This window comes from Ahaetulla prasina, chromosome 2, assembly GCF_028640845.1.
Source record: "Ahaetulla prasina isolate Xishuangbanna chromosome 2, ASM2864084v1, whole genome shotgun sequence".
In the NCBI taxonomy this organism is placed as follows: Eukaryota; Metazoa; Chordata; class Lepidosauria; order Squamata; family Colubridae; genus Ahaetulla; species Ahaetulla prasina.
In genome coordinates this window covers 28575210-28603067 of record NC_080540.1, presented here as the reverse complement: position 1 = coordinate 28603067, position 27858 = coordinate 28575210, and the positions used below count along the sequence as shown (strand labels likewise).

At 43.5% G+C, this 27858-nt stretch overlaps 1 pseudogene; it reads left to right on the top strand.

The window, feature by feature from the left end:
* Positions 1-716: 716 nt before the first annotated feature.
* The window catches only part of LOC131191788 (zinc finger protein 850-like), a 42366-nt pseudogene continuing 15224 nt past the window's right edge, over positions 717-27858 (top strand).

The following is a 27858-nucleotide window of genomic DNA, read 5'->3' as shown; positions in this document are numbered from 1 at the left end:
GACCCCTGCTCTAATCCACACTCCCACTTCGATTCTATTTATTTATTTATTTTGTCACACAGTATATATAAGCATAAGCATGAAAGTAACTATATAATAAGGGACACGGTGGCTCAGGGGCTAGGACGTTGAGCTTGTCGATCGAAAGGTCGGCAGCTCAGTGGTTCGAATCCCTAGTGCTGCCGCGTAACGGGGTGAGCTCCTGTTACTTGTCCCAGCTTCTGCCAACCTAGCAGTTTCGAAAGCATGTAAAAATGCAAGTAGAAAAAATAGGGACCACCTTTGGTGGGAAGGTAACAGCGTTCTGTGCACCTTTGGTGTTGAGCCATGCCGGCCACATGACCACGGAGACGTCTTCGGACAGCGCTGGCTCTTCGGTTTTGAAATGGAGATGAGCACCGCCCGCTAGAGTCGGCAACGACTAGCACGTATGTGCGAGGGGAACCTTTACCTTTACCTTAACTATATAATATATAAGCATATATATAAATATGTAATGACTATATTAATTGGATACAGTCAAAGGGAACAATAGGACAGGAACGGTAGGCACTTTTGTGCTCTTATGCACGCCCCTTACAGACCTCTTAGGAATGGGGGTGAGGTCAATGGTAGACAGTTTTTGGTTAAAGCATTTGGGGATTTTGGGAAGAGACCACGGAGTCAGGTAGTGTATTCCAAGCATTTATTTATTTATTTATTTATTTTGTCACTAGCATTAACAACTCTGTTACTGAAGTCATATTTTCTGCAATCAAGATTGGATTAACCCACATAACGGCCGTGAGCCAGGCTGTGTTTGCTTTGAGAGAAAAAAAAAACAACCCAACCTTTTTGAACTTCCGAACGAAACTGAGCATGCGCGAGTGAACCAACGGTCGCCGCCCTGAAGAAAGGATTCAGTTGGTTGCGGAAGGAAAGGAGGCCACTCTAGGAAGACAATCTCTCTCTCTCTCTCATCCACTTTCAGAAGCTTCCATCAGCTGCGGGGAGTTCCGCCGGAAGGGAGACTCGCGTGTCGCGGCTTTTCTCCTGAGCTAGAGGAAGGCAGGTGAGTGGGAGAGACGAGACTCTATGATCCCCCCAACTTCTCTTTCGGCGTCTGCAGCGATCCAGGGACTACGCCTTGGTGTCGCTGCCTCCTCCTCCTCCTCCTCCTCCTCCTTCTCCTCCCCGGGGCCTTTCCTGACCCGGGAGGGTCCTCGGGGCTGCTGGAGGGGCGTCGTGCAGACGGGACCGATTGCCTCTGTCTTTGACTCGCTTCTTTTCCATGTGCTCATCTTCATTGGGAGCTAAAAGGGTCTTGTCAAGAGCTGGAAAAATAGGGCATAACCCTGGCTGGAAAAGAAGCACGGGAAGGAATTTAATCCTGGGAGGGAAGCTGGCTGGAGAATTCTGGGAGTTGGAGTCCACAAGTCTTAAAGTGGCCAAGGTTGGAGACCCCTGGTTTAAATGAAAGTGTCTTCTGAGAAGCCCGGCCTCCTTCTAAATGTCTGTTTTGCCACACATCCTGAGCTCCTCTGAATTTGTAGTTAAGTCTCCTCCGAGCTTCTTCACCAGGCCGTCAAATTTATATTTCCCCACTTTTCTGCACACTTCCTGTTAAAGACTACTTCAGCTTTAATTGCAATAATCCCACCAGACTTGAAATCCTAGGCTTAGAAAACTTGGAACTCCGTCGCCTTCGACAAGACCTAACTCACAGAATCGTCTATTGTAATGTCCTTCCTGTCAAAGACTACTTCAGCTTTAATTGCAATAATACAAGAGCAACCAATAGATTTAAATTTAATGTTAACCGCTTTAATCTAGATTGCAGAAAATATGACTTGAGTAACAGAATCATCAGTGCTTGGAATACTTTACCTGACTCTGTGGTCTCTTCTCATAATCCTAAAAGCTTTAACCAAAAACTGTCTACAATTGACCTCACCCCATTCCTAAGAGGACCATAAGGGGCGTGCATAAGCGCACAAACGTGCCTACCATTCCTGTCCTATTGTTTTTCTTTTCTTCTTCATATATATATATATATTTTTCTATCTCAATGGCTTCTCTGATTATTCTGTTGTTAAAGTGTTCAGTTTTACACGATATTGACTTTAAAAAGACCAGAACTATCGCCAAAACTGAACACTTTAACAACAGAATAATCAGAGAAGCCATTGAGATAGAAAAACGCCCACACAGCATGAACAAACGAGATGACACCTCCCGCCTACCAGCCATTTGGAAACCCGCCCTTATTGACAAACGAGTCCCTAACACGAGGAATGACACCAGACCCACACTCACAAGGTCCACACAGGATGTCACCACCACATCCACCCAGAAAGCAGACCCAAACCCACACTGATCATGAAGCACCCACCAAGGACCAGAAGCCAGACCGCAGCTGCAACATTAGCCAATTCAAACCCTCCAATCCATTCATGCAGCAGACTGACACCCACTATGAAGATGTAGCACCACAAAGCCAAACAACAGCTATGCAGCTCACCAGCTCAAATCCCCTGCAGCACAGACTAGACTGAGCACAACCAAGCCCCCACCAACACAGGACACTCCCCAGCCAATCAGAGCACAGAAAAACCCCATCCAATCAGAGCACAGTCAAGCTCCCACCCAATCAGTTCAAACCCCACTAGCAGTTAAAAGGAAGAAACAGCTGCGATCACACATTGCTCCCAGAAGCACGGTTGAAGCCTGAAGATGACGAATGAGACTTCAAACGTTGCCAAGACACTTCCAATATTACACGGGAGAAAACCCAACAACCAAAGACCTATATATATATATATATATATATATATATATATATATATATATATATATATATATATATATATATATATATATATATATATATATATATATATATATTTTTCTATCTCAATGGCTTCTCTGATTATTCTGTTGTTAAAGTGTTCAGTTTTACACGATATTGACTTTAAAAAGACCAGAACTATCGCCAAAACTGAACACTTTAACAACAGAATAATCAGAGAAGCCATTGAGATAGAAAAACGCCCACACAGCATGAACAAACGAGATGACACCTCCCGCCTACCAGCCATTTGGAAACCCGCCCTTATTGACAAACGAGTCCCTAACACGAGGAATGACACCAGACCCACACTCACAAGGTCCACACAGGATGTCACCACCGCACATCCACCCAGAAAGCAGACCCAAACCCACACTGATCATGAAGCACGACCAAGGACCAGAAGCCAGACCGCAGCTGCAACATTAGCCAATTCAAACCCCTCCAATCCATTCATGCAGCAGACTGACACCCACTATGAAGATGTAGCACGACCACAAAGCCAAACAACAGCTATGCAGCTCACCAGCTCAAATCCCCCTGCAGCACAGACTAGACTGAGCACAACCAAGCCCCCACCAACACAGGACACTCCCCAGCCAATCAGAGCACAGAAAAACCCCATCCAATCAGAGCACAGCCAAGCTCCCACCCAATCAGTTCAAACCCCACTAGCAGTTAAAAGGAAGAAACAGCTGCGATCACACATTGCTCCCAGAAGCACGGTTGAAGCCTGAAGATGACGAATGAGACTTCAAACGTTGCCAAGACACTTCCAATATTACACGGGAGAAAACCCAACAACCAAAGACCTATATATATATATATATATATATATATATATATATATATATATATATATATATATATATATATATATATATATATATATATATATATATATATATATTTTTCTATCGGCTTCTCTGATTATTCTGTTGTTAAAGCGTTCAGTTTTACGATATTGACTTTTAAAAAGACCAGAACTATCGCCAAAACTGAACACTTTAACAACAGAATAATCAGAGAAGCCATTGAGATAGAAAACGCCCACACAGCATGAACAAACGAGATGACACCTCCGCCTACCAGCCATTTGGAAACCCGCCTTATTGACAAACGAGTCCCTAACACGAGGAATGACACCAGACCCACACTCACAAGGTCCACACAGGATGTCACCACCGCACATCCACCCAGAAAGCAGACCCAAACCCACACTGATCATGAAGCACCCACCAAGGACCAGAAGCCAGACCGCAGCTGCAACATTAGCCAATTCAAACCCTCCAATCCATTCATGCAGCAGACTGACACCCACTATGAAGATGTAGCACCACAAAGCCAAACAACAGCTATGCAGCTCACCAGCTCAAATCCCCTGCAGCACAGACTAGACTGAGCACAACCAAGCCCCCACCAACACAGGACACTCCCCAGCCAATCAGAGCACAGAAAAACCCCATCCAATCAGAGCACAGCCAAGCTCCCACCCAATCAGTTCAAACCCCCACTAGCAGTTAAAAGGAAGAAACAGCTGCGATCACACATTGCTCCCAGAAGCACGAAGCTGAAGCCTGAAGATGACGAATGATACTTCATCGAAACGTTGCCTAGACTCTTCCAATATTACAAGGGAGAAAACCCGAACAACCAAAGACCTATATATATATATATATATATATATATATATATATATATATATATATATATATATATATATATATATATATATATATATATATATATATATATATGTTTTCTGAGGTTTATATATATATATATATATATATACTTATTCCTCCTAATACTTACTCATATATATGTTTATATACTATATAATCTTTTTGTATGATACTTACATATATTGTGACAAAATAAATAAATAAATAAAATAAATAAATAAACTATTAATCTTCTCATCGTTCCCGTCACCCATCTCCTTCCACTTACGACTGTTGCTTTGCTTTGTTGCTTGTATCCTTACGATTTATACTGTAATTGATTGTTTCCTGGTTGCTTAACTGTAGCCTATGACAGTGGTGGTCAACCTGGTCCCTACCGCCCTCTAGTGGGCGTTCCAGCTTTCATGGTGGGCGGTAGGGGTTTTGTCCGATACTGAAGCACTTTCCTTTTTTTTTTAATTTAATTGACTTTTTAAAAAAATTTCGTAGCATTATTTAAAAACATTTTCATTAGGCTTTCATAAAATTCTCCGTGACAATTTAAATTTCTGAAAATATACTATTTGTACCACCCGCGCATAAGTTTAATTCACATTACATAAGTGGAACTAAATGCCGCTATAATGTGACCACAAACAAAAGAGCCTCGTCCCAGAATAGCTCACGCATCTCCCCCCACACCACCCAGCTGTAACAGACAAGCAGAGCTGGTAGCCGGCGCCCCCCCAACCCAATCCACGAGGTGTGAGAGGCATGCGCAGACGACAATACATGGCACATTACTGTGGAACCAGTGGGCGGTTAGAAAATTTTACTACTAACAGATAACAAAAGTGGGCAGTAGGTATAAAAAAGTTGACTACCTCGGCCTATGACTATCATTAAGTGTTGTATCATTAAGTACCCTATGACTATCATTAAGTTTTGTAAGTGTTGTACCTTGATGAAGGTATCTTTTCTTTTATGTTCAATGAGAGCATATGCACCAAGACAAATTCCTTGTGTGTCCAATCACACTTGGCCAATAAAAAATTATATTCTATTCTCTCACAGGAACAGAAGGACATTGATGGAAATCCTCAAAATGTTTCCCTTTTGGGATGGAGCAGAAACAGCAGCTGGGCCACCAACTCAGGTAGGAGGTATTTCAAAAGAGCAGGGGACAATTTGGGTGTTCAAAATCTTGTTATGGAACTTGGTATGGGATCGCTTCCTGAGCAACATGGAGATTTCAAACTAACTCTGGTTGATCTACTTTTAAGACTGTTGTGGAGATACAAAGAGAAAGGGACGTAACCTACTGACTAGCTCTAGAGGCTAATACTGAGGGCTGTAATTAATTTGTGTAAAACGTGGAGTACTTTTCCTGTGGTAGTTTATAGTAACTTTTCACGTGTGAAAATAGCAAATTCCTTTGCTTTTACAGGAGTGCTAAAAAGATAATTGAAGCAATATGGGTATTATAGACATCCATAGACACATTAGATTTGAATCAATCATGCAAAGTACAATTCAAAATGTCCTGAAGAAGATGATAAAGTTCCTGCCACAATTTTTCCTTTTGGGAATTATAACGGATTGTACAGTGACTGAGATTAAATTGATTTTGAACTTAATAACAGCAGCAAGGCTGTCGATTGGACAATATTGGAAGAAAAAAGAGTTACCTACAATAGAATAGAATTTTATTGGCCAAGTGTGATTGGACACACAAGGAATTTGTCTTGGTGCATATGCTCTCAGTGTACATAAAAGAAAAGATACGTTCATCAAGGTACAACATTTACAACACAATTGATGATCAATATATCAATATAAATCATAAGGATTGCCAGCAACAAGTTATAGTCATACAGTCATAAGTGGAAAGAGATTGGTGATGGGAACTATGAAACGATTAATAGTAGTGCAGATTCAGTAAATAGTCTGACAGTGTTGAGGGAATTATTTGTTTAGCAGAGTGATGGCCTTTGGGAAAAAACTGTTCTTGTGTCTAGTTGTTCTGGTGTGCAGTGCTCTATAGCGTCGTTTTGAGGGTAGGAGTTGAAACAGTTTATGTCCAGGATGCGAGGGATCTGCAAATATTTTCACGGCCCTCTTCTTGATTCGTGCAGTATACAGGTCCTCAATGGAAGGCAAGTTGGTAGCAATTATTTTTTCTGCAGTTCTAATTATCCTCTGAAGTCTGTGTTTTTCTTGTTGGGTTGCAGGACCGAACCAGACAGTTATAGAGGTGCAAATGACAGACTCAATAATTCCTCTGTAGAATTGGATCAGCAGCTCCTTGGGCAGTTTGAGCTTACTGAGTTGGCGCAGAAAGAACATTCTTTGTTGTCCTTTTTTAATGATGTTTTTGATGTTAGGTGTCCATTTGAGATCTTGCGATATGATAGAACCCAGAAATTTGAAGGTTTCTACTGTTGATACTGTGTTGTCAAGTATTGTGAGAGGTGGAAGTATGGAAGGGTTTTTCCTAAAGTCTACCACCATTTCTACGGTTTTGAGTGTGTTCAGTTCCAGATTGTTTTGGTTGCACCACAAGGCTAGTCATTCGACCTCTCGTCTATATGCGGATTCGTCATTGTCTCGAATGAGACCAATCACTGTTGTGTCATCTGCGAACTTCAGTAGCTTAACAAATGGATCATTGGAGATGCAGTCATTGGTATACAGAGAGAAGAGAAGGGGAGAGCACACAGCCTTGGGGGCCCCTGTGCTAATTGTACAGGTATTTGATGTGATCTTGCTTAGCTTCACCTGCTGCTTCCTGTTTGTTAGGAAGCTTGTGATCCACTTACAAGTCTGTTCCGGTACCTGTAGCTGGTTTAGCTTAGTTAGAAGAATGTCTGGAATGATGGTATTGAATGCTGAACTAAAGTCTACAAAAAGGACCCTTGCATAGGTCTTTGGAGACTCAAGATGTTGTAGGATGTAGTGCAGAGCCATATTAACAGCATCATCTGTTGATCTATTTGCTCGGTATGCAAATTGCAAGGGGTCTAAGAGCGGATTCGTGATGGTTTTCAGGTAGGAAAGCACTAGCCTTTCAAAGGTTTTCATGACTACAGATGTTAGAGCAACTGGTCTGTAATCATTCAGTTCCTTGATGGTGGGCTTCTTCGGCACTGGGATGATGGTAGAGCATTTGAAGCAAGAAGGAACATAGCACATCTCTAGTGATTTATTGAAAATATGGGTGAAGATGGGGGCCAATTGGTCAGCACAGAAGAATGGATATTGAAAGTTACTAACTTGGCTGAGATGGCTAAAATCTCAGCCTTTTTGAAAGACAATACGCAGGAAAGATATTTAATTGAATGGAAAAAATGGATTGATTATTTACAAAACAGATATCAGATTAAGAGATATCAGATTGCCTTTGAATAATTAGGATGTATTATTTTATATAATGGGGGGGGTTAGGAAATGAAAAGATTTGGATGAGGTTAATTGGATTAGAAGGGAAAATTTTATTCTATGTTTGGTTTATGTATAACAATACCTTGTGATTGACCCGGGAAGCCGGGGATTGAAGGAGGGGGAAGGGGTTTTATGGGGAGGGGGAAAGGGGAAAAATGTTTTTGTTTGTTAAAACTTTTTCAATAAAAAAAATCATGCAAAGTACAGATTTCCAATGTAAAAGAATAACATACAGTCATGGGAATAGAGTAGAGTACAGTAGAATAGGGAAGGGAAGGGAAGGGAAAGGAATAGAATAGGGAATAGAAAATGGAATGGAATTCTTTTTAATTTGCTTTTATGGGTTTTAAATTTTGTAAATTTTATAGGGTGTTATTGTATTTTAAATTTTGGCCAATTGAATAAGTTTTTTAAGGGGTTGTTCTTAATATTTTATGTGCTGTTCTTTTTGTATTTTATTCTGGCTGTGCACCGCCCTGAGTCTTTCAGGAGAAGGGCGGTATACAAATTAAAATATTATTATTATTATTATTATTATTATTATTATTATTATTATTATTATTATTATTATTATTATTATTATTATTATTATTATTATTAATTTATTGGTCAAGTGATTGGACACCCAAGATATCATTCTGGACCAGTAAGAGCCTCTCCAAATGGAGTTCTGCTTCCTCCCCTCTCCAATCTGGATGCAGCTAAGCTATGTGATGTACACGCAAAACAGTGGCATCTTTGCTGGGGAGCCCACCATGGTGGTGGCTAACTTGGCATCCAGAGACATAGCTGAATGGAGCTATCCTATAGTAACAGGTCCGTTCAGTTCTGCTTTTCTGCTTTGTGAAAAAAAAGGGAAAAAACATGGAAGGCTTTCCCGGGATTGTTTTCTAAGGATTGTTTTGTTCCTCTTTCAGATCCCTGTGCGTTTTGAGGAGGTGGCTGTGTACTTCACAGAGGAGGAGTGGGCGCTGCTGGATTCTAGCCAAAAATCTTTGTACAAGGAGGTCATGCTGGAGATTTATAGGAATGTGGCTACTCTCGGTAAGACCCCTCTTGACACTCAGTTTAGTAAATTAGGCAGGAGATTTTGTAGTCAGAGGTAATTGGGGAACATCTGGATAAAATAACACTTTCTGGAGCATTAAAAAGGGAAGAAATGATCCCTCCTTAGATATGTGATAGATCTGGGAGGTGAAGATGGTCCTAAATGGGTTTTCACGTTCTATTCTTATCAAAACCAAGTTAATCACCAGCTTAAGGTTGTGACTATGGCCTGTTCAGCCGCTTAATTTACAGATGTATCTGTTTCTAACTAGGGGCATAGATTCATGGAAAGGCAATTTCCTTAATATATGGCAAGTCAAATGTGAAATTGGGATCACATGACAATTGTAAGGGTTTAAATTGTATCTTACACTCCGAAAATTGTTATGTCCCGATGTCCTTTTTTTTTGTCTTATCCTTCAATATATTTCCTCATTTTTGCTCAATATGATCTTTGTTGAACAGGGGCTGTTCTTTGAAGGTTTGTTTCTGAAAGACTGGCAAGAACATTAATATTGTTTAGCATAAAATGGTTGCTAACTTCTTTATGTAGAGGCTGAGAAATAACTCCCTTTTCCTACTATAGGGGCCAGCAGAGTTTGATGTGTTTGTTCCTTTAAGAGAGACTTCTTAAAAGCAAGAAGCTCCTTGAAAACAAGAAGCATAAGGATATTTTTTTCCAACATTAATTAGGTCTGTTTATTTTGATCAAAGAATACAGAAACAAAAGAGGGAAACTCTTACTAATGATGAATTACAGATACAGTTAATGGATCATGTTGCTTAGAAGCTGTCTCAATTTCTGCACAGAATTTATAACAATTTTTTTTCTCTTCAAAGGTTATGAGCAAGAGAACGAGCATGACAAGGAGTCATGGCAAGTGTCATTGCAAACAATCAAGCAGGAGGTGGAAGAACCGATGATCGAAAAGCAAGGGAAACAAAAAAAGCAAGACAGAACCAACTCGAGGAATGTAAAAGAGAAATTTCCTCTATGTGTTGAACTCCATAACTTCCCGATCCAGGCAGATCCGAAAAGAAAGGGAAAATACCCAGTATGTGACAAAAGAGATCAACATAATTTTGATTTAAATGACGATTGCAAAACCCAGACTAAACGGAAACAATCTAAATACCGACAGCATGAAGAATGTATTGATCTTTCCTTCCCTCTTAATGGACCTGAAAAATTATGTAGGAAAAATAAGTCACGTACGTTTCTAAAATCTGGAAAGAATTTTAGTTTGAACGTCAGTCAGAGTTCCTCTGAAGGATTTCACCCAACACAGAAACCGCATAAATGCTCTGAGTGTGGGAAGAGCTTTAGTAACAGCAGGGCCCTTGCTTTCCATCGAAGGACCCACACGGATGAAAAACTATATAAATGTGTGAAGCGTAATAAGAACTTCCATAGAAACAGTATTCTTATTTGTCATGTTGGTGAGAAACTATATCAATGCATGGAGTGTGGGAAAAGCTTCATTGGGAACAAAGACCTCGCTCATCATAAAAAGACCCACATAGGGGAGAAACCATATAAATGCACAGAGTGTGGAAAGAGCTTCAGTAGTAACAGTGATCTTTCTTGCCATCAAAAGATTCATAAAGGGGAGAAACCATATAAAGGTCTGGAGTGTGGGAAGAGCTTCATTTTGAGCCATGATGTTACCATACATAAAAGGATCCACACAGGCGAGAGGCCATATAAATGTATGGAATGCGGAAAGAGTTTCAATAGAAACAGTGCCCTTACTAACCATCAAAGGATCCACACAGGGGAGAAGCCGTACGAGTGCAAGGAGTGTGGGAAGACCTTTAGTAGCAGCAGTGCCCTTACTTGCCATCGAAGAATCCACACAGGGGAGAAGCCATATGAATGTTTTGAGTGTGGAAAGAGCTTCAGTAGTAGCAGCGCCATTACCTACCATCAAAGGATACACACTGGAGAGAAACCATATGAATGCATCCAGTGTGGAAGGAGTTTCAGTAGCAACAGTGCTCTTATTAACCATCAAAGGATCCACACAGGGGAGAAGCCATATGAATGTGTTCAGTGTGGAAAGAGCTTCAGTAGTAGCAGTGCCATTACCTACCATCAAAGGATACACACTGGAGAGAAACCATATGACTGCATGCAGTGTGGAAGGAGTTTCAGTAGCAACAGTGCCCTTACCAACCATCAAAGGATCCACACAGGGGAGAAGCCATATGAATGTGTTGAGTGTGGAAAGAGCTTCAGTAGTAGCAGCGCCATTACCTACCATCAAAGGATACACACTGGAGAGAAATCATATGAATGCATGCAGTGTGGAAGGAGTTTCAGTAGCAACAGTGCCCTTACTAACCATCAAAGGATCCACACAGGGGAGAAGCCGTACGAGTGCACGGAGTGTGGGAAGACCTTTAGTAGCAGCAGTGCCCTTACTTACCATCAAAGAATCCACACAGGGGAGAAGCCATATGAATGTGTTGAGTGTGGAAAGAGCTTCAGTAGCAGCAGCGCCATTACCTACCACCAAAGGATACACACTGGAGAGAAATATGAATGCATGCAGTGTGGAAGGAGTTTCAGTAGCAACAGTGCCCTTACTAACCATCAAAGGATCCACACAGGGGAGAAGCCGTACGAGTGCAAGGAGTGTGGGAAGACCTTTAGTAGCAACAGTGCCCTTACTTACCATCGAAGAATCCACACAGGGGAGAAGCCATATGAATGTGTTGAGTGTGGAAAGAGCTTCAGTAGTAGCAGCGCCATTACCTACCATCGAAGGATACACACTGGAGAGAAACCATATAAATGCATGCAGTGTGGAAGGAGTTTCAGTAGGAACAGTGCCCTTACTAACCATCTAAGAATCCACACGGAAGAAACCATATAAATGCAAGGAGTGTGGAGAAAGCTTTAGATGGAGCAGTGACCTTACTTCCCATCAGAGGTGAAATTATATTGCCAAGATGCCAGCTGTCCAATTCAACAAGAAGCAAGAATCTCCCCAGGGTTTTTTGATCAAGATTCATTGAAGAGAATAGGATAGTTACTTTTGGCTAGCTTCTGCAATCTTCTGAATGTTCTTTAATCGGGCCTGGGAAGACTGCTTGGGGAATCCTGGGGCCGGAAGGGAAAGTTGGGTGAGAGGCGAGTATGTTAGTCCCTTTCCCCTGGGTGAGAGCTGGGGGAGGAGTGGCTCTCTGATGGATGAGATATATACAGAGGAACTGAGGGGGATGAAATACATGACACGTCTAGAGCACCGCTGGCAGAAGACAAGGCATTAACTCGATCGAACACTAGTAAGAGCTGCTATTAAGGCCTACCTTGTGGCAATTCATGCGGCGAAGTGTAAATACTTCACGCTAATTGCGTTCTGCAGATAATCACCCAGCGACACCTCTTTAAGGTGGGCCTCTTCCTCCTGGAGAAGGAGGAGGTTGAGATCCACCTGAAGGGGTGCGCTGAGGAATTTGCGGATTTTCTGGAAGACAAAATCACTCGACTTTGTTCCCAGATAGAGGCTGGCATGGTTGCTGGTCTGGTGGAAGCCCCTGAGGCAGGTTCTTGCCCTGTTATCTGAGAACAGTTTGACCCTGTTGCTCCTGAGGAAGTGGAGAGGATCCTAGGGAGTATGCGCACTAGCACCTGTGTTTTAGATCGATGTCCCTCCTGGCTTTTGAAAGCTTACCAAGAGGTGACAGGCAGGTGGATTCTGGCGGTAATTAATGCTTCCCTACAGGAGTGGGTAGTGCCCTGGCACTTTAAGGAGGCTGTGGTCCGCCCTCTTCTTAGAAGCCATCGCTGGATTCCACCTTGTTGGATAATCTCCGACCTGTCTCCAGTCTTCCCTTTTTGGGGAAGATTGTTGAGAAGGTGGTCGTGCGGCAGCTCCAGAGGTTTCTGGATGAAACAGATTATCTCGACCCGTACCAGTTATTTATTTATTCACATTTTTATACCGCCCTTCTCCGAAGACTCAGGGCGGTGTACAGCAAGTAAAACGACAATAATCCAAAAACCATTTAAAATACCATAACAAAATTAAAAATCTAATTAAACTGCTGTATACTTAAAAATATTAGATAAAAATTACAAAAGATAAAAACCCCTGTTAAGAAACCCGCTAAAATCCCCAAATATTAAAATCAATCAATCAGGCCAGCCCCGCTTGGTGAAAAAAGAAAGTCTTGAGCTCTCGTTTAAAGGTCCGAAGATCAGGGAGAAGACGGAGTCCCACCGGCAGCTCGTTCCACAGAGCCGGGCCCCCCACAGAGAATGCTCTTCCCCTGGGGGTTGCCAGCCGACATTGGTTGGCCGACGGCACCCTAAAGAGGCCCTCCCTGTGAGAGCGCACTGGACGCACCGGACAATGGGAGGTAACTGGCGGCAGCAGGCGGTCCCGTAAATATCCCGATCCGATGCCATGGAGCGCTTTAAAGGTGATAACCAACACCTTGAAGCGCACCCGGAAGACCACCGGCAACCAATGCAGCCCGCGCAGGAGAGGTGTTACATGGGAGCTACGAGGAGCTCCCTCAATCCCCCGCGCGGCCGGATTCAGGCCTGGATTTGGGACAGAAACAGCATTGGTTGCAATTCTGGATGATCTCTGGCAGGAGTGGGATGAGGTACTGTAGTGCATCCATCCTTGCTCTACTTCACCTCTCAGCGGCTTTCAATACCATTGACCGTGGTACCCTCCTGGAGCGGATTCAGGGGATGGGAGTGGGAGGCCTTGTGCTATCCTGGTTTACTTCCTTCCTCTGTGACTGCTCTCAGTCAGTGTTGATAGGAGGGGAGAGATCCAGCCCTTGCCCACTGCTTTGCAGGGTTCCGAATGAGTTAAGTGATGCTGTGTCCTCCCTCCCGCAGTGCCTGGGGGCTGTTAGGGGCTGGTTGGGGAGCAACAGGTTGAAATTAAAACCTGGCAAGACTGAGTGGTTCTGGGTTTGGGGTTTGTTGCCTCAGAAAAAATTGCCACCTTTGGTTTTGGATGGGATGGCACTACCCCAAACAAACCCTGTGTGTAATCTGGGGATTCTCCTGGGCTGATGACTCCTGCTCAAGGAGCAGGTGGCGGTTGTGCCAAGAGGACCTTTGCACAACTGTGCCACTTACACCCTTTCCTGGACCAACAATCCTTACTCATAGTCACTCATGCCCTAGTCACTTCCCATCTCGACTATTGCAACACACTCTACATGGACCTGCCCTTGAAAAGCATCCGGAAGCTCCAGTTGGTGCAAAATGCAGTGGTCCGCATGGTTTTGTGCAGATTCCGATCTGCACATGTATCACCTCTTCTGTGGGAGTTGCATTGAGTGCCGATTTGCTTCTGGGTGCAATTCAAGGTGCTGGTTGTCACCTTTAAAGCCCTTCATGCTTGGGACCAGGTTATCTGAGGGATCATCTCTTGTTGGTCACATCTACCTGACCCATCAGAGCAGGGAGGCAGGGAATGCTGCGAGTCCCATCCACCTAGAGAGATACACCTGGTGGGATCCAGAAGAAGATGGAGGCCTTCTCCGTGATGCCTCCCTCTCTCTGGAACATTATTCCTCCAGAGATTAGAATGGCCTCCACTCTAACAACCTGGTTCTGCCAGAGGGCCTGGGGAACCCCGAGTAGGATGGAGCCCATTAAATGGCTCGTGTGATTTGCTGTCGCTGGGGCAGGGTGTGTGGGGTGATTTTATTGTATTAATTTATTTGATTCTTGTTTTATTAGTTTTATTGTTTTAAATGAGGTTTTATATTCTGTAAGCCGCCTTGAGTTGCCATGTGCAAATAAGTGGCAATATAAGTTCAATAAATATACAAACAAACAAACAAAAATAAATAAATAGTTGCAGAAATGGAAACAATGTATCCTGTCACTTTTGGAAGGATGTTATCCCAAGTCTCTCTCACTCTTACAGCAGAAAGTTTCTTATGCTCACTGTGAATTGGTGAGAAAGTTGTTCTCGATTGATAAAAGAAATGTCCAGGTGACCAGGCTGCGAGTTTTTCCTGGACGGTTATCATGTATTAACGTTTGTTAAACGTGATGTCATGTAATCATCCATTTGTGACTTCCTGCTGGTTTCCCCATTGAGTTTGCTCTTAAGAAGCCAGTGGTAAAGATTGCATATAGTAATCCAGGGACTGTGGGATGCTGTTACCTTGTAATCGCAAGCTAGTCTCTGAATGCCTGGATCATGATCATTTGACTGCAAGGATCCATCATAAATACTATTCGTTCGACACTGTCATAAATTTGAACGTTTACTAAATGACCCAAAGAGATTTTGGGTCCAGAATTGAAGAAGCTTCTTGGATAAGAAGTGAAACATCTTCAAGGGAAAAAAAATGAAGTCCAGATACATTTTGGAAAAGCACCTTTAGGACAACCATGACCTGGATGATTGAGAATCTCCATAGATCAGGGGTCTCCAACCTTGGCGACTTTTAAGACTTGTGGACGTCAACTCCCAGAATTCCTTAGCCAGCTTTGCTGGTTGAGGAACTCAGTGAGTTGAAGTCCACAGGTCTTAAAGTTGGCAAGGTTGGAGACCCCTGCCATAGATAGTCACTGAATGAATGGTTGTTAATGGAAGACCGTTTGCATTACTCTAGAGTTGCATTAGGCCAATCTGTCATATCATGTAACTCTTGTTAGGTGAAGGATGGATGACTTAGAAAGTTTAAGAATTCAAATATGACTTTACAAAAGAGTGTTGTTGATTTTAGCCCCCTTTTCAAAATGATGTGATTATAATTCTCTGCTGAAATTAATTATCAATTAACTGCCCTGCAATTTGTGCTTACAATGTCTGCTGATAGGATTACCTATTTAAAGTCTAGAAAAGTGATGTTAGTGCATTCTAAGAGAGGAAAGAACACGTAGGATTTGGCAGTATATGTTTTTATACATTTTGCTTGCATGAGCAATTTAATATCTATTTTAAGGACTTTTATGCCCTGGAGAATTATCTTAAGATAAAAAAGAATAATTTTGTTTCCGGATCTTTCTAAATACAAAATAGTACATACGGGTAGTCCTCTAGTTACAATCACAATTGAGCTCACAATTTATATTGCTAAGTGAAACGTTAAGTGAGTTCGCCCCATTTTGCGACTTCTTGCAAACATTTGTTAAGTGAATCACTGCAATTGTTAAGTTATTAACCACTTGTGAAGCCAGTGACCCATTGGGCTTTTCCATTGACTCTGCTTGTCAAAAGGTCACCACATGACCCTGGGATCCTGCAACCGTCATATGTATGAGCCGTTTATCAAGCATCCGAATGTTGATCACGTGGCCATGAGGTTGCTGCAATGATTTCAAGTGTCAAAAACAGCCATAAAGTCGCTTTTTTCAGTGCCTTTGTAACTTTGAACGGTCACGAAACGAACTGTTGTAAGTGGAGAACTGGGGGTGCGGTGGCTCAGTGGCTAAGACGTTGAGCTTGTTGATCAGAAAGGTCGGCAGTTCGAATCCCTGGCGCTGCATAACGGAGTGAGCTCCCGTTTCTTGTCCCAGCTTCTGCCAACCTAGCAGTTCGAAAGCATGTAAAAAAATGCAAGTAGAAAAATAGGGACCACCTTTGGTGGGAAGGTAACAGCATTCCGTGTGCCTTCGGCATTGAGTCATGCCGGCCACATGACCACAGAATCGTCATCTGACAGCGCTGGCTCTTCTGCTTAGAAATGTAGATGAGCACCACCCCCTAAAGTCAGGAATGACTAGCACGTATGTGCGAGGGGAACCTTTAACTTTTAAGTGGAAAACTACCTGTACTGCACTATTCCTCAAATGAAAGGTCTATTTGGGGGATTTATTATCTTTACTCAGAAAACCTTTGGGCCGCAATCCTAAAACAGATTTGGGTAAGAGTTACATTTCCTGGAAAAGGTGAAACCTGCATCATGTTATTTCCCATTCTAAGAAAATGGGAGGAAACTCCGTTCTCTGAAGGTCATCTATCCATGCTTAAACACATATGGGCTTTGCTGTTGGAAAGGCACTCATTTTTTTTTTTAATCGAGAAGGTTTCAGTAATCAAACTGCAGGAGGAAGGGGCAAAGTTTCAGACTGGTGACCCGAGATGGGTCATATGGAACACACCAATCAGATTTGTGAATAAAAGCATCCGAGAGCTAGGACCATAGATTTATTTTTAAAAATGTGCCCACCTGGTTTAACACAGAGTTTCTACAAAATCGGTACGTTTTCTGGGGACTTGCAATCGGATCAAACTGGGATGAAGTGTGGGGAACCCTCTGAAAAATAACTTCAGTGTTGGAAGATTTCTTATAGCAATAGAACTTAGACTTATATGCTGCTTCACAGTGCTTTACAGCCCTCTCTAAGACAGGGGTCTCCAACCTTGGCAACTTTCAGACTTGTGGACTTCAACTCCCAGAGTCCCTCAGCCAGCAAAGCTGGCTGAGGAACTCTGGGAGTTAAAGTCCACAAGTCTGAAAGTTGCCAAGGTTGGAGACCCCTGCTCTAAGAGGTTTACAGACTCAGCCTATTGCCCCCAACAATCTGGGTCCTCATTTTACTGATCTTGGAAGGATGGAAGTTGAGCCTGGTGAAATTCGAACTGCCAAATTGCGGTCAGTCAGCAGAAGTAGCCTGCAGTACTGCATTCTAACCACTGCATCACCACAGCTCCCATAACCCCAGAGGGTCGGTGTTGACCTGTGATTCTCCAACCTTGGCAACTAAGACTTGTGGACTTCAACTCCCAGAATTCCCCAGCCAGCTGGAATGAAGGAATTAAGCCCTTCGGTTTCCTCCATGTTGCCCATTGCCATCTTATTTTTTCCAGCCATACGATGCATGGTTTCCTTGACTCCCCTCTTTAATTTACTGCAGCTCCTTGGGCAGTTTGAGCTTTCCTGCATTTCTTTGCAGGAATTACTGATCTATGATTCCAGGCCTCTGTCGGCATTATCTGTCCTGATGCACCTGCTGGTAGTTTTCTTTCAGAAACTTTACTGCCATGTCTGACCAACCTTCTGTCTATTTTCTGTGCCTAAACAAAAGCTCTTTCTGCAAGGTACAGTGCCTTCTTATTTGTTGTTTGTACTTCAATTAACCAAATAGACAAATGCCCCAGGTGTTCTAATCCCTCAGGTGGGGACTCTGCAGCCAGCAAAGTGTAGTTCAGGATGGGAGGGGGCACCTTTGAGATGTTGTCTTTTGACAAGCATGGTCTCCTTTGAGCTGATCTGAGCGACTATTTGTAACACATGGTTTGCCGGACATATTAGTCTCGGATAATGGGTCGCAGTTCACTGCCACTTAATTTGAAGGATACTTGGCTGAAATGGGCATCCGACATTTATTTTTATTTATTTTATTTATCACATTTATATACCGCCCTATCTCCAGGGGACTCAGGGCGGTTCACAGGCAAGTAAAAAGCACATATAAATACAGACTAAAATAACAGTTAAAAAACTTATTCTACATGGCCGAATTATTAAAAAACAATATAAATAATAAAACCCATTTAAAACCAATATAAATTTAAAATCTAATCCAGTCCTGCGCAGATGAATAAATGTGTTTTAAGCTCGCGACGGAAGGTTCGGAGGTCCGGAAGTTGACGAAGTCCTGGGGGGAGTTCGTTCCAGAGGATGGGAGCCCCCACAGAGAAGGCCCTTCACCTGGGCGTCGCCAGACGACACTGCCTAGCTGACGGCACCCTGAGGAGTCCCTCTCTGTGAGAGCGCACGGGTCGGTGAGAGGTATTCGGTAGCAGTAGGCGGTCGCGTAAGTAACCCGGCCCTATGCCATGGAGCGCTTTAAAGATGGTTACCAAAACCTTGAAGCGCACCCGGAAGGCCACAGGTAGCCAGTGCAGTCTGCGCAGGATAGGTGTCACACGGGAGCCACAAGGGGCTCCCTCTATCACCCGCGCAGCCGCATTCTGAACTAACTGAAGCCTCCGGATGCCCCCCAAGGGGAGCCCCATGTAGAGAGCATTGCAGTAATCCAGACGAGACGTCACGAGGGCGTGAGTGACCGTGCATAGGGCATCCCGGTCTAGAAAGGGGCACAACTGACGCACCAGGCGGACCTGGTAGAAGGCTCTCCTGGAGACGGCCGTCAAATGATCTTCAAAAGACAGCCGTTCATCCAGGAGGATGCCCAAGTTGCGCACCCTCTCCATCGGGGCCAATGACTCGCCCCCAACAGTCAGCCGTGGACTCAGCTGACTGTACCGGGATGCCGGCATCCACAGCCACTCTGTCTTGGAGGGATTGAGCTTGAGCCTGTTTCTCCCCATCCAGACCCGTACGGCTTCCAAACATCGGGACAGCACTTCGATAGCTTCGTTGGGGTGGCCCGGTGTGGAAAAGTACAGCTGGGTGTCATTAGCGTACAGCTGGTACCTCACACCGAAGCCACTGATGATCTCACCCAGCGGCTTCATATAGATGTTGAACAGAAGGGGCGAGAGAATCGACCCACAAGTGAGGCGCCTCGGGGCCGACCTCTGCCCCCCTGTCAACACCGTCTGCGGCCGATCGGAGAGATAGGAGGAGAACCACCGATAAACGGTGCCTCCCACTCCCAATCCCTCCAACCGGCGCAGCAGGATACCATGGTTGATGGTATCAAAAGCCGCTGAGAGGTCTAATAGGACCAGGGCAGAGGAACAACCCCTATCCCTGGCCCTCCAGAGATCATCCACCAACGCGACCAAAGCCGTCTCAGTGCTGTAACCGGGCCGGAAACCGGACTGGAACGGGTCTAGATAGACAGTTTCATCCAGGTGTAGGGGAAACTGATATGCCACCATACTCTCTACAACCTTCGCCGCGAAGCGAAGGTTGGAGACCGGACGATAATTACCTAAAACAGCCGGGTCCAGGGAAGGCTTCTTGAGGAGGGGCCTCACCACCGCCTCTTTCAAGGTGGCCGGAAAGACTCCCTCCAACAAAGAAGCGCTTGTAATCGCCTGGAGCCAGCCTCGTGTCACCTCCTGAGTGGCCAGCACCAACCAGGAGGGGCACGGGTCCAGTAAACACGTGGTGGCATTCAACCTATCCAACAACCTGTCCATGTCCTCGGGAGCCACAGGGTCAAACCCATCCCAAACAATGTCACCAAGACATGCCCTCTTGGCGCCATTCCATCCAGCTAGTAATGGCCTTGCAGAACGTTTTGTAGGACATGCCAAGGAGCCACTGTCCAGGATTAGCCCGGGGGGCTGGCAAGCCAAAATTGACACCTTCTTGGCCGTCCAGCATGGGACACCTTGCATGGCCATTGGCCGCAGCCCAGCTGAGTTATTAATGGGAAGGAGACTCCGATGCCCATTAGACAGACTAAATCCAAATTATTCCCCTGATGGGTATCCAACAACAAGAGATAAAACAAGGGTTTTTACAACAGGTGCTCCTGTCTTCACCAGGAATTATAGTGAAGGTCCACTTTGGTTGGCAGGAACAATCTTAGAGATGACAGGCCCCAAATCTTATTTAGTTGACATGGGCGATGGGAGGGTCTGGAAAAGGCACATCGATCAACTACGTAAAAGGTTGGAAGCCAAGATAGAAACACAACAACCAGGCCCTGACTACCAAATGTTTACACCAACAGCTAACTCAAGCCCAAGGTGGCCGGAGGACTTATCTGGGAATTACGAAGTCCAGTGACGCCCCACGATCCCTCCAGAAGTCAGCAGGAAAGAATCTGCCCCTAATCCAGGCCCGGAGGGCCAATTGGAGGAGCTGGGATGAACAGAGAGTCCCTCTGACCAGCTCGACTCCCCACCAGGGAATGAATTGTGCAGGTCAGCCAGGCTCAGGAAACGCCTCGGCTACCTGCGTGATTACGTTTGTAAATAATATGTAAATATTAGACTAAGTGTGTTCTGGGAGGAGAGGAGTGTTATGTATTTGAATTATTGGAGGGAAATTTGGGCGGGAAAAAGCACGTTTCTGATTGGCTGATGCCTCAGCCCAAATACTATATAAGGAGGACTGTTTTGCTAGTTGCTTGGCTGGGTTCTCGCAATAAACTTAAGAGCTGTTGTCACCAATGACTGCCTCCTGCCTCCTCATTGCCCAAACTTAGCAGGCCCTGTGCTAATTGTACAAGTATCTGATGTGATGGTAACATGTCCAGAAGAAGTGCATATGGAATAGGATCAAATATGAGAAAACTCAGAAGCCTCAAAAGTCAACTTTTGTAGGGTATCAGAAGGCCTTTTAAGAGACTGAAGCACTTCAAATTCATGTGAAGTCCAGGCAAGATTCCCCCTTTTTTAAAAACCTGGTACTTTCACAAATTTCTCTAGTGGGAAAGAAACTCTGATGGAGTTTCTTTCCTTGCTGCCCAATCAGAGTGAAGGGATCCCTCCACTGGCACATAAACAAGACTTGAAAACGGAATAGGAACATATCAGAAGAAACACAAAGCCCAAATCGGAAACACTACAATTTCCAGTTCTACTTCCCTAGTTTACTTTTTAATGATCAGTTTATGTATCTGATGAGAATATCTCAGGACACCCTTGACCTTTTCCTGAAATTGATCTGAATTGATTGGGGGACCACGTCCTGTAGTGCAAAATAAAAGCTTGCATTGCTTCATGATGGCCTTCGTTGTGAAAACATTTCATGAGCAAGTGTTTCATTCCGTTCTAGATCTCCAAATGCTTCAGGAATTTCTGTATTAATGTCTTTAGTAAAAGGATCATTTCTTTGCAGGAATTACTGACCTATGACTCCAGGCCTCTGTCGGCATTATCTGTCCTGATGCACCTGCTGGTAGTTTTCTTTCAGAAACTTTAGTGCCATGTCTGACCAACCTTCTGTCTATCTTCTGTGCCTATCCTGACCTTTGGAACTCAAGACTCACATCCACAGACTGGTTTGGGGGAGAATCTCCCATGCTCAGATCAGCTCAAAGGAGACCATGTTTGTCAAAAGACAACATCTCAAAGGTGCCCCCTCCCATCCTGGACTACACTTTGCCGGCTGCAGAGTCCCCAGCTGAGGGATTAGAACACCTGGGGCATTTGTCCTTTTTGTTAACTGAAGTACAAACCACAAATAAGAAGGCACTGTACCTTGCAGAAAGAGCTTTTGTTTAAGTTTGTACTTTGCACAGGTTACGCAACCTTCTATAAATTCAGGAAGTGTCCTGGTGACCAAATTTCCACTCAGAACAATAGTGTTTGTTCAATTGTCCAGGGGCCCAGGTTTTGCAGACAGAACAGTAGTGTTTGCCTTGAAGACGAGGACCAGTTGGTTCATTTGCTTTGACCTGGTTTCCCCTTTGGTGGTGGGGGGGAAAGAGACCATCCCCTCTGCTCTACCCTTCTGCCCAAAAGTCTCCCTGTTCTTCTCTCTGAATCCTAGAAATCTAATCCTGCAAGAGCAACATCTCAAAGGTGTAATGAGGGTGTTCTCCCATCCTGTGCTACACTTTGCAGGCTGCACAAATGATTACAAGATGAAAGCTTTGCTGCTCTCATAAATATCTTTTAGGCGTATTCAGCAACACAAACTATGTTATAAGGCAATTTGACAGGTTAGCATCATCCCTTACAGATAAGCTGGCTAGGAGAAAAGAATAGAATAGAATAGAATTTTATTGGCCAAATATGATTGGACACAAGAAATTTGTCTTGGTGCATATGCTCTCTAGTTCAGCTCATCCTTCTGTAGACTGCAGATGACATTAAAACATTTATAATTAAACCCGATTAGAAATTTGAGATGAGAAAAAATGTATGCAAATTGCCTTTATTGGCAGTCACAATGTTTTCAAATGGTCCATTTCACCCCCAAAAGCATCTCTGTTTTTATCACAAAATTTCTTCCTGAATTCCTAGGCTGATGGCCTCTGCACGGTAAGAGGCACAGAGAAGCCACGCCAAATCGAAGATGTTAAGTTTGGGCAATGAAGAGGCAGGAGATGGTCATTGGTGACAACAGCTCTTAAGTTATATATGATTATATGATCCAAGATGGCTTATATGATTCAAGATGGCGCCGACGAAGGCTGCCTCGGTGAAATGCTCTCTAATTGTTTCTTTATTTCTAATTGTTCTCTGTGACTCACTACGGATTTCCTACTCACGAGACCATCTGCTAAAAATTAAGGAACATTTCTTTAAGGAGCAGCTTTCTTTAATCTCACCCCCGCCTGTCTTTACAAACACGGAGGAAATTCTAACACAGGAGGAGGCAATTCCCACGGAGCCATGGATTACTAAAAAAACCAAACGACGGAAACGAAGGAAGAGAGGTAAGCGATCTGGGATCTTAATCAGGCTAAGAACTCACATTAAAACTCCTCTGCCTTCAATTTTCCTAACAAATATACGCTCACTTGCAAATAAGATGGATGAAATACTCCTCTTAAACAAATACTATTCTGATTTTCGCAATTCAGCAGTCCTATGCTTCTCTGAAACCTGGTTAAATGAATCAATTGAAAATAGCAGCCTGAACATTCCAGGGTTTCAGATTGAACGATCAGACAGGATTCCAGAAACATCTGGTAAAAAGAAAGGAGGAGGCTTATGCCTATATATTAATAGAAACTGGTGTCAAGATTTTAATATAATTTACAAATTCTGTGACAACAATTTAGAGACTCTAATTATCAACTGCAAACCTTACTATTCGCCTCGTGAATTTTCCTCATTTCTTCTAATTGCTGTTTATGTCCCACCACAAGCCTGTGTAAACAAGGCATTACGAACTCTAGCTGACCAAATCATGGAGGCTGAAGCCAAACACCCTGATTCACTGGCCATTGTTTTGGGAGATCTAAACAAGGCAAACTTAAGGAAAGAGCTACCAAAATACTTTCAGCATGTCAATTGTCCCACCAGAGGCAAGAATACTCTAGACCATTGCTACACAACACTAAAAGATGCCTATCGGTCTTTACCACGTGCAGCTGTAGGACACTCTGATCATTGCATGATTCACCTTGTACCTGCTTACAGGCAAAGACTTAAAGCCACAAAACCAATAATTAAATCAGTGAAAACCTGGACGGAGGAATCAGAATTAAAGCTACAGGCATGTTTTGACTGCACTGATTGGAATATTTTTAAAGATACCTCTGCAGACCTGGATGAACTCACAGATACTGTAACATCATATGTCAGCTTCTGTGAAGACCTATGTGTACCTACAAGGAACTTGCGAATACACAGTAACAACAAACCTTGGTTTACATCTAAACTTAAGCAGCTACGACATTCCAAAGAGGAAGCCTACAGAAAAGGTGATAAAATGCTGTACAATCAGGCCAGAAATGCACTAACAAGGGAGATCAGAGCAGCAAAAAGAAGCTACTCTGAAAAGCTAAAGAATCAGTTTTCAGCAAATGAACCAGCAAACATGTGGAAAACTCTTAAAAATATCACCGGCTATGGCAAACCTCCTTTCCAGGCTGAAGGTAATCAACAACTGGCAGATGACCTGAATGAGTTTTACTGCAGGTTTGAAAGGAAACTACAGCCACCTATCTCCACAACCCCCATCTCAGACACACCAACAACAGCCAAGCCTCCTACAACTTGCACAGTCACTCATGCGCTCGTTACCTCTTGCTTGGATTACTGTAATGCTCTCTACATGGGGCTCCCCTTGAAGTGCGCTCGGAGGCTTCAGTTAGTCCAGAATGCAGCTGCGTGGGTTATAGAGGGAGCTACGCGTAGCTCCCATGTAACACCGCTCCTGCGCAGCCTGCACTGGCTGCCTGTGGCCTTCCGGGTGCACTTTAAGGTGTTGGTTATGACCTTTAAAGCGCTCCATGGCTTAGGACCTGGGTACTTACGGGACCGCCTGCTGTTACCACACGCCTCCCACAGACCCGTACGCTCCCATAGAGAGGGACTTCTCAGGGTACCGTCCGCCAAACAATGTCGGCTGGCGGCCCCCAGGGGAAGGGCCTTCTCTGTGGGGGCTCCCACACTCTGGAACGAGCTTCCCCCGGGTTTACGCCAAATACCTGACCTTCGGAAATTTCGTCGCGAACTCAAGACCCATCTTTTTATCCGCGCGGGGCTGGCTTAAATTGGGATTTTAATGTTAAATTTATTAATTTTAAACGGGGTCTTAGCATGGTAAATTTTAATCACTGGGCTAATTTAACATAACATAACATAACATAACATCAGAGTTGGAAGGGACCTTGGAGGCCTTCTAGTCCAACCCCCTGCCCAGGCAGGAAACCCTACACCATCTCAGTCAGATGGTTATCCAACATTTTCTTAAAAATTTCCAGTGTTGGAGCATTCACAACTTCTGAAGGCAAGTTGTTCCACTTATTAATTGTTCTAACTGTCAGGAAATTTCTCCTTAGTTCTAAGTTGCTTCTTTCCTTGATCAGTTTCCACCCATTGCTTCTTGTTCTACCCTCAGGTGCTCTGGAGAACAGCCCGACTCCCACTTCTCTGTGGCAGCCCCTGAGATATTGGAACACTGCTATCATGTCTCCCCTGGTCCTTCTTTTTGTTAAACTAGACATACCCAGTTCCTGCAACCGTTCTTCATATGTTTTATCCTCCAGTCCCCTAATCATCTTTGTTGCTCTTCTCTGCACTCTTTCTAGAGTCTCAACATCTTTTTTACATCGTGGCGACCAAAACTGGATGCAATATTCCAAGTGTGGCCTTACCAAGGCATTATAAAGTGGTACTAGCACTTCACGTGATCTTGATTCTATCCCTCTGTTTATGCAGCCCAGAATTGTGTTGGCTTTTTTAACAGCTGCTGCACACTGCTGGCTCATATCTAGATGGTTATCCACTAGGACTCCAAGATCCCTCTCACAGGTACTACTATTGAGCAAGGTACCACATATACGGTACTGGTGCATTTTGTTTTTTTGGCCTAAATTTAAATAAGTTTTTTAAATCGTATTTTAAACTTGTATATTGTATTGTCGGTTTTATTATGCCTGTACACCGCCCTGAGTCCTTCCGGAGAAGGGCGGTATAAAAATCAAATAAAATAAATAAAATAAATAAATAAACTGACCACATTTCAGAAAAGGAAGTGCAGGACCTATTTCACAGACAAAAGCCAGGAAAAGCTCCAGGCCCAGACAAGATAACTCCTTCTTGCTTAAAAGTCTGTGCTGACCAATTGGCCCCATCTTCATCCATATTTTCAATAAATCACTAGAGATGTGTTATGTTCCTTCTTGCTTCAAACGCTCTACCATCATCCCAGCGCCGAAGAAGCCCACCATCAAGGAACTGAATGACTACAGACCGGTGTCTTTAACATCTGTAGTCATGAAAACCTTTGAAAGGCTAGTGCTTTCCTACCTGAAAACCATCACAGATCCACTGTTAGACTCCTTGCAATTTGCATACCGAGCAAATAGATCAACAGATGATGCTGTTAATATGGCTCTGCACTACATCCTACAACATCTTGAGTCTCCAAAGACCTATGCAAGGGTCCTTTTTGTAGACTTTAGTTCAGCATTCAATACCATCATTCCAGACATTCTTCTAACTAAGCTAAACCAGCTACAGATACGGAACAGACTTGTAAGTGGATCACAAGCTTCCTAACAAACAGGAAGCAGCAGGTGAAGCTAAGCAAGATCACATCAAATACCTGTACAATTAGCACAGGGGCCCCCCAAGGCTGTGTGCTCTCCCCACTTCTCTCTGTATACCAATGACTGCATCTCCAATGATCCATCTGTTAAGCTACTGAAGTTCGCAGATGACACAACAGTGATTGGTCTCATTCGAGACAATGACGAATCCGCATATAGACGAGAGGTCGAACGACTAGCCTTGTGGTGCAACCAAAACAATCTGGAACTGAACACACTCAAAACCGTAGAAATGGTGGTAGACTTTAGGAGAAACCCTTCCATACTTCCACCTCTCACAATACTTGACAACATAGTATCAACAGTAGAAACCTTCAAATTTCTAGGTTCTATCATATCGCAAGATCTCAAATGGACAGCTAACATCAAAAACATCATTAAAAAAGGACAACAAAGAATGTTCTTTCTGCGCCAACTCAGTAAGCTCAAACTGCCCAAGGAGCTGCTGATCCAATTCTACAGAGGAATTATTGAGTCTGTCATTTGAACCTCTATAACTGTCTGGTTCGGTTCTGCAACCCAACAAGAAAAACACAGACTTCAGAGGATAATTAGAACTGCAGAAAAAATAATTGCTACCAACCTGCCTTCCATTGAGGACCTCTATACTGCACGAATCAAGAAGAGGGCTGTGAAAATATTTGCAGATCACTCGCATCCTGGACATAAACTGTTTCAACTCCTACCCTCAAAATGACGCTATAGAGCACTGCACACCAGAACAACTAGACACAAGAACAGTTTTTTCCCAAAGGCCATCACTCTGCTAAACAAATAATTTCATCAACACTGTCAGACTATTTACTGAATCTGCACTACTATTAATCGTTTCATAGTTCCCATCACTAATCTCTTTCCACTTATGACTGTATGACTATAACTTGTTGCTGGCAATCCTTATGATTTATATTGATATATTGACCATCAATTGTGTTGTAAATGTTGTACCTTGATGAAGGTATCTTTTCTTTTATGTACACTGAGAGCATATGCATCAAGACAAATTCCTTGTGTGTCCAATCACACTTGGCCAATAAAAATTCTATTCTATTCTATTCTATTCTATTCTATTCTATTCTATTCTATTCTATTCTATTCTATTCTATTCTATTCTATTCTATGTTTATTGTGAGAACCCAGCAAAAGTTTATTGTGAGAACCCAGCCCCGGCTATCTGCGTGATTACGTTTGTAAATAATATGTAAATATTAGACTAAGTATGTTCTGGGAAAGGAGGAGTGTTATGTATTTGAATTATTGGAGGGAAATTTGGGCTGGAA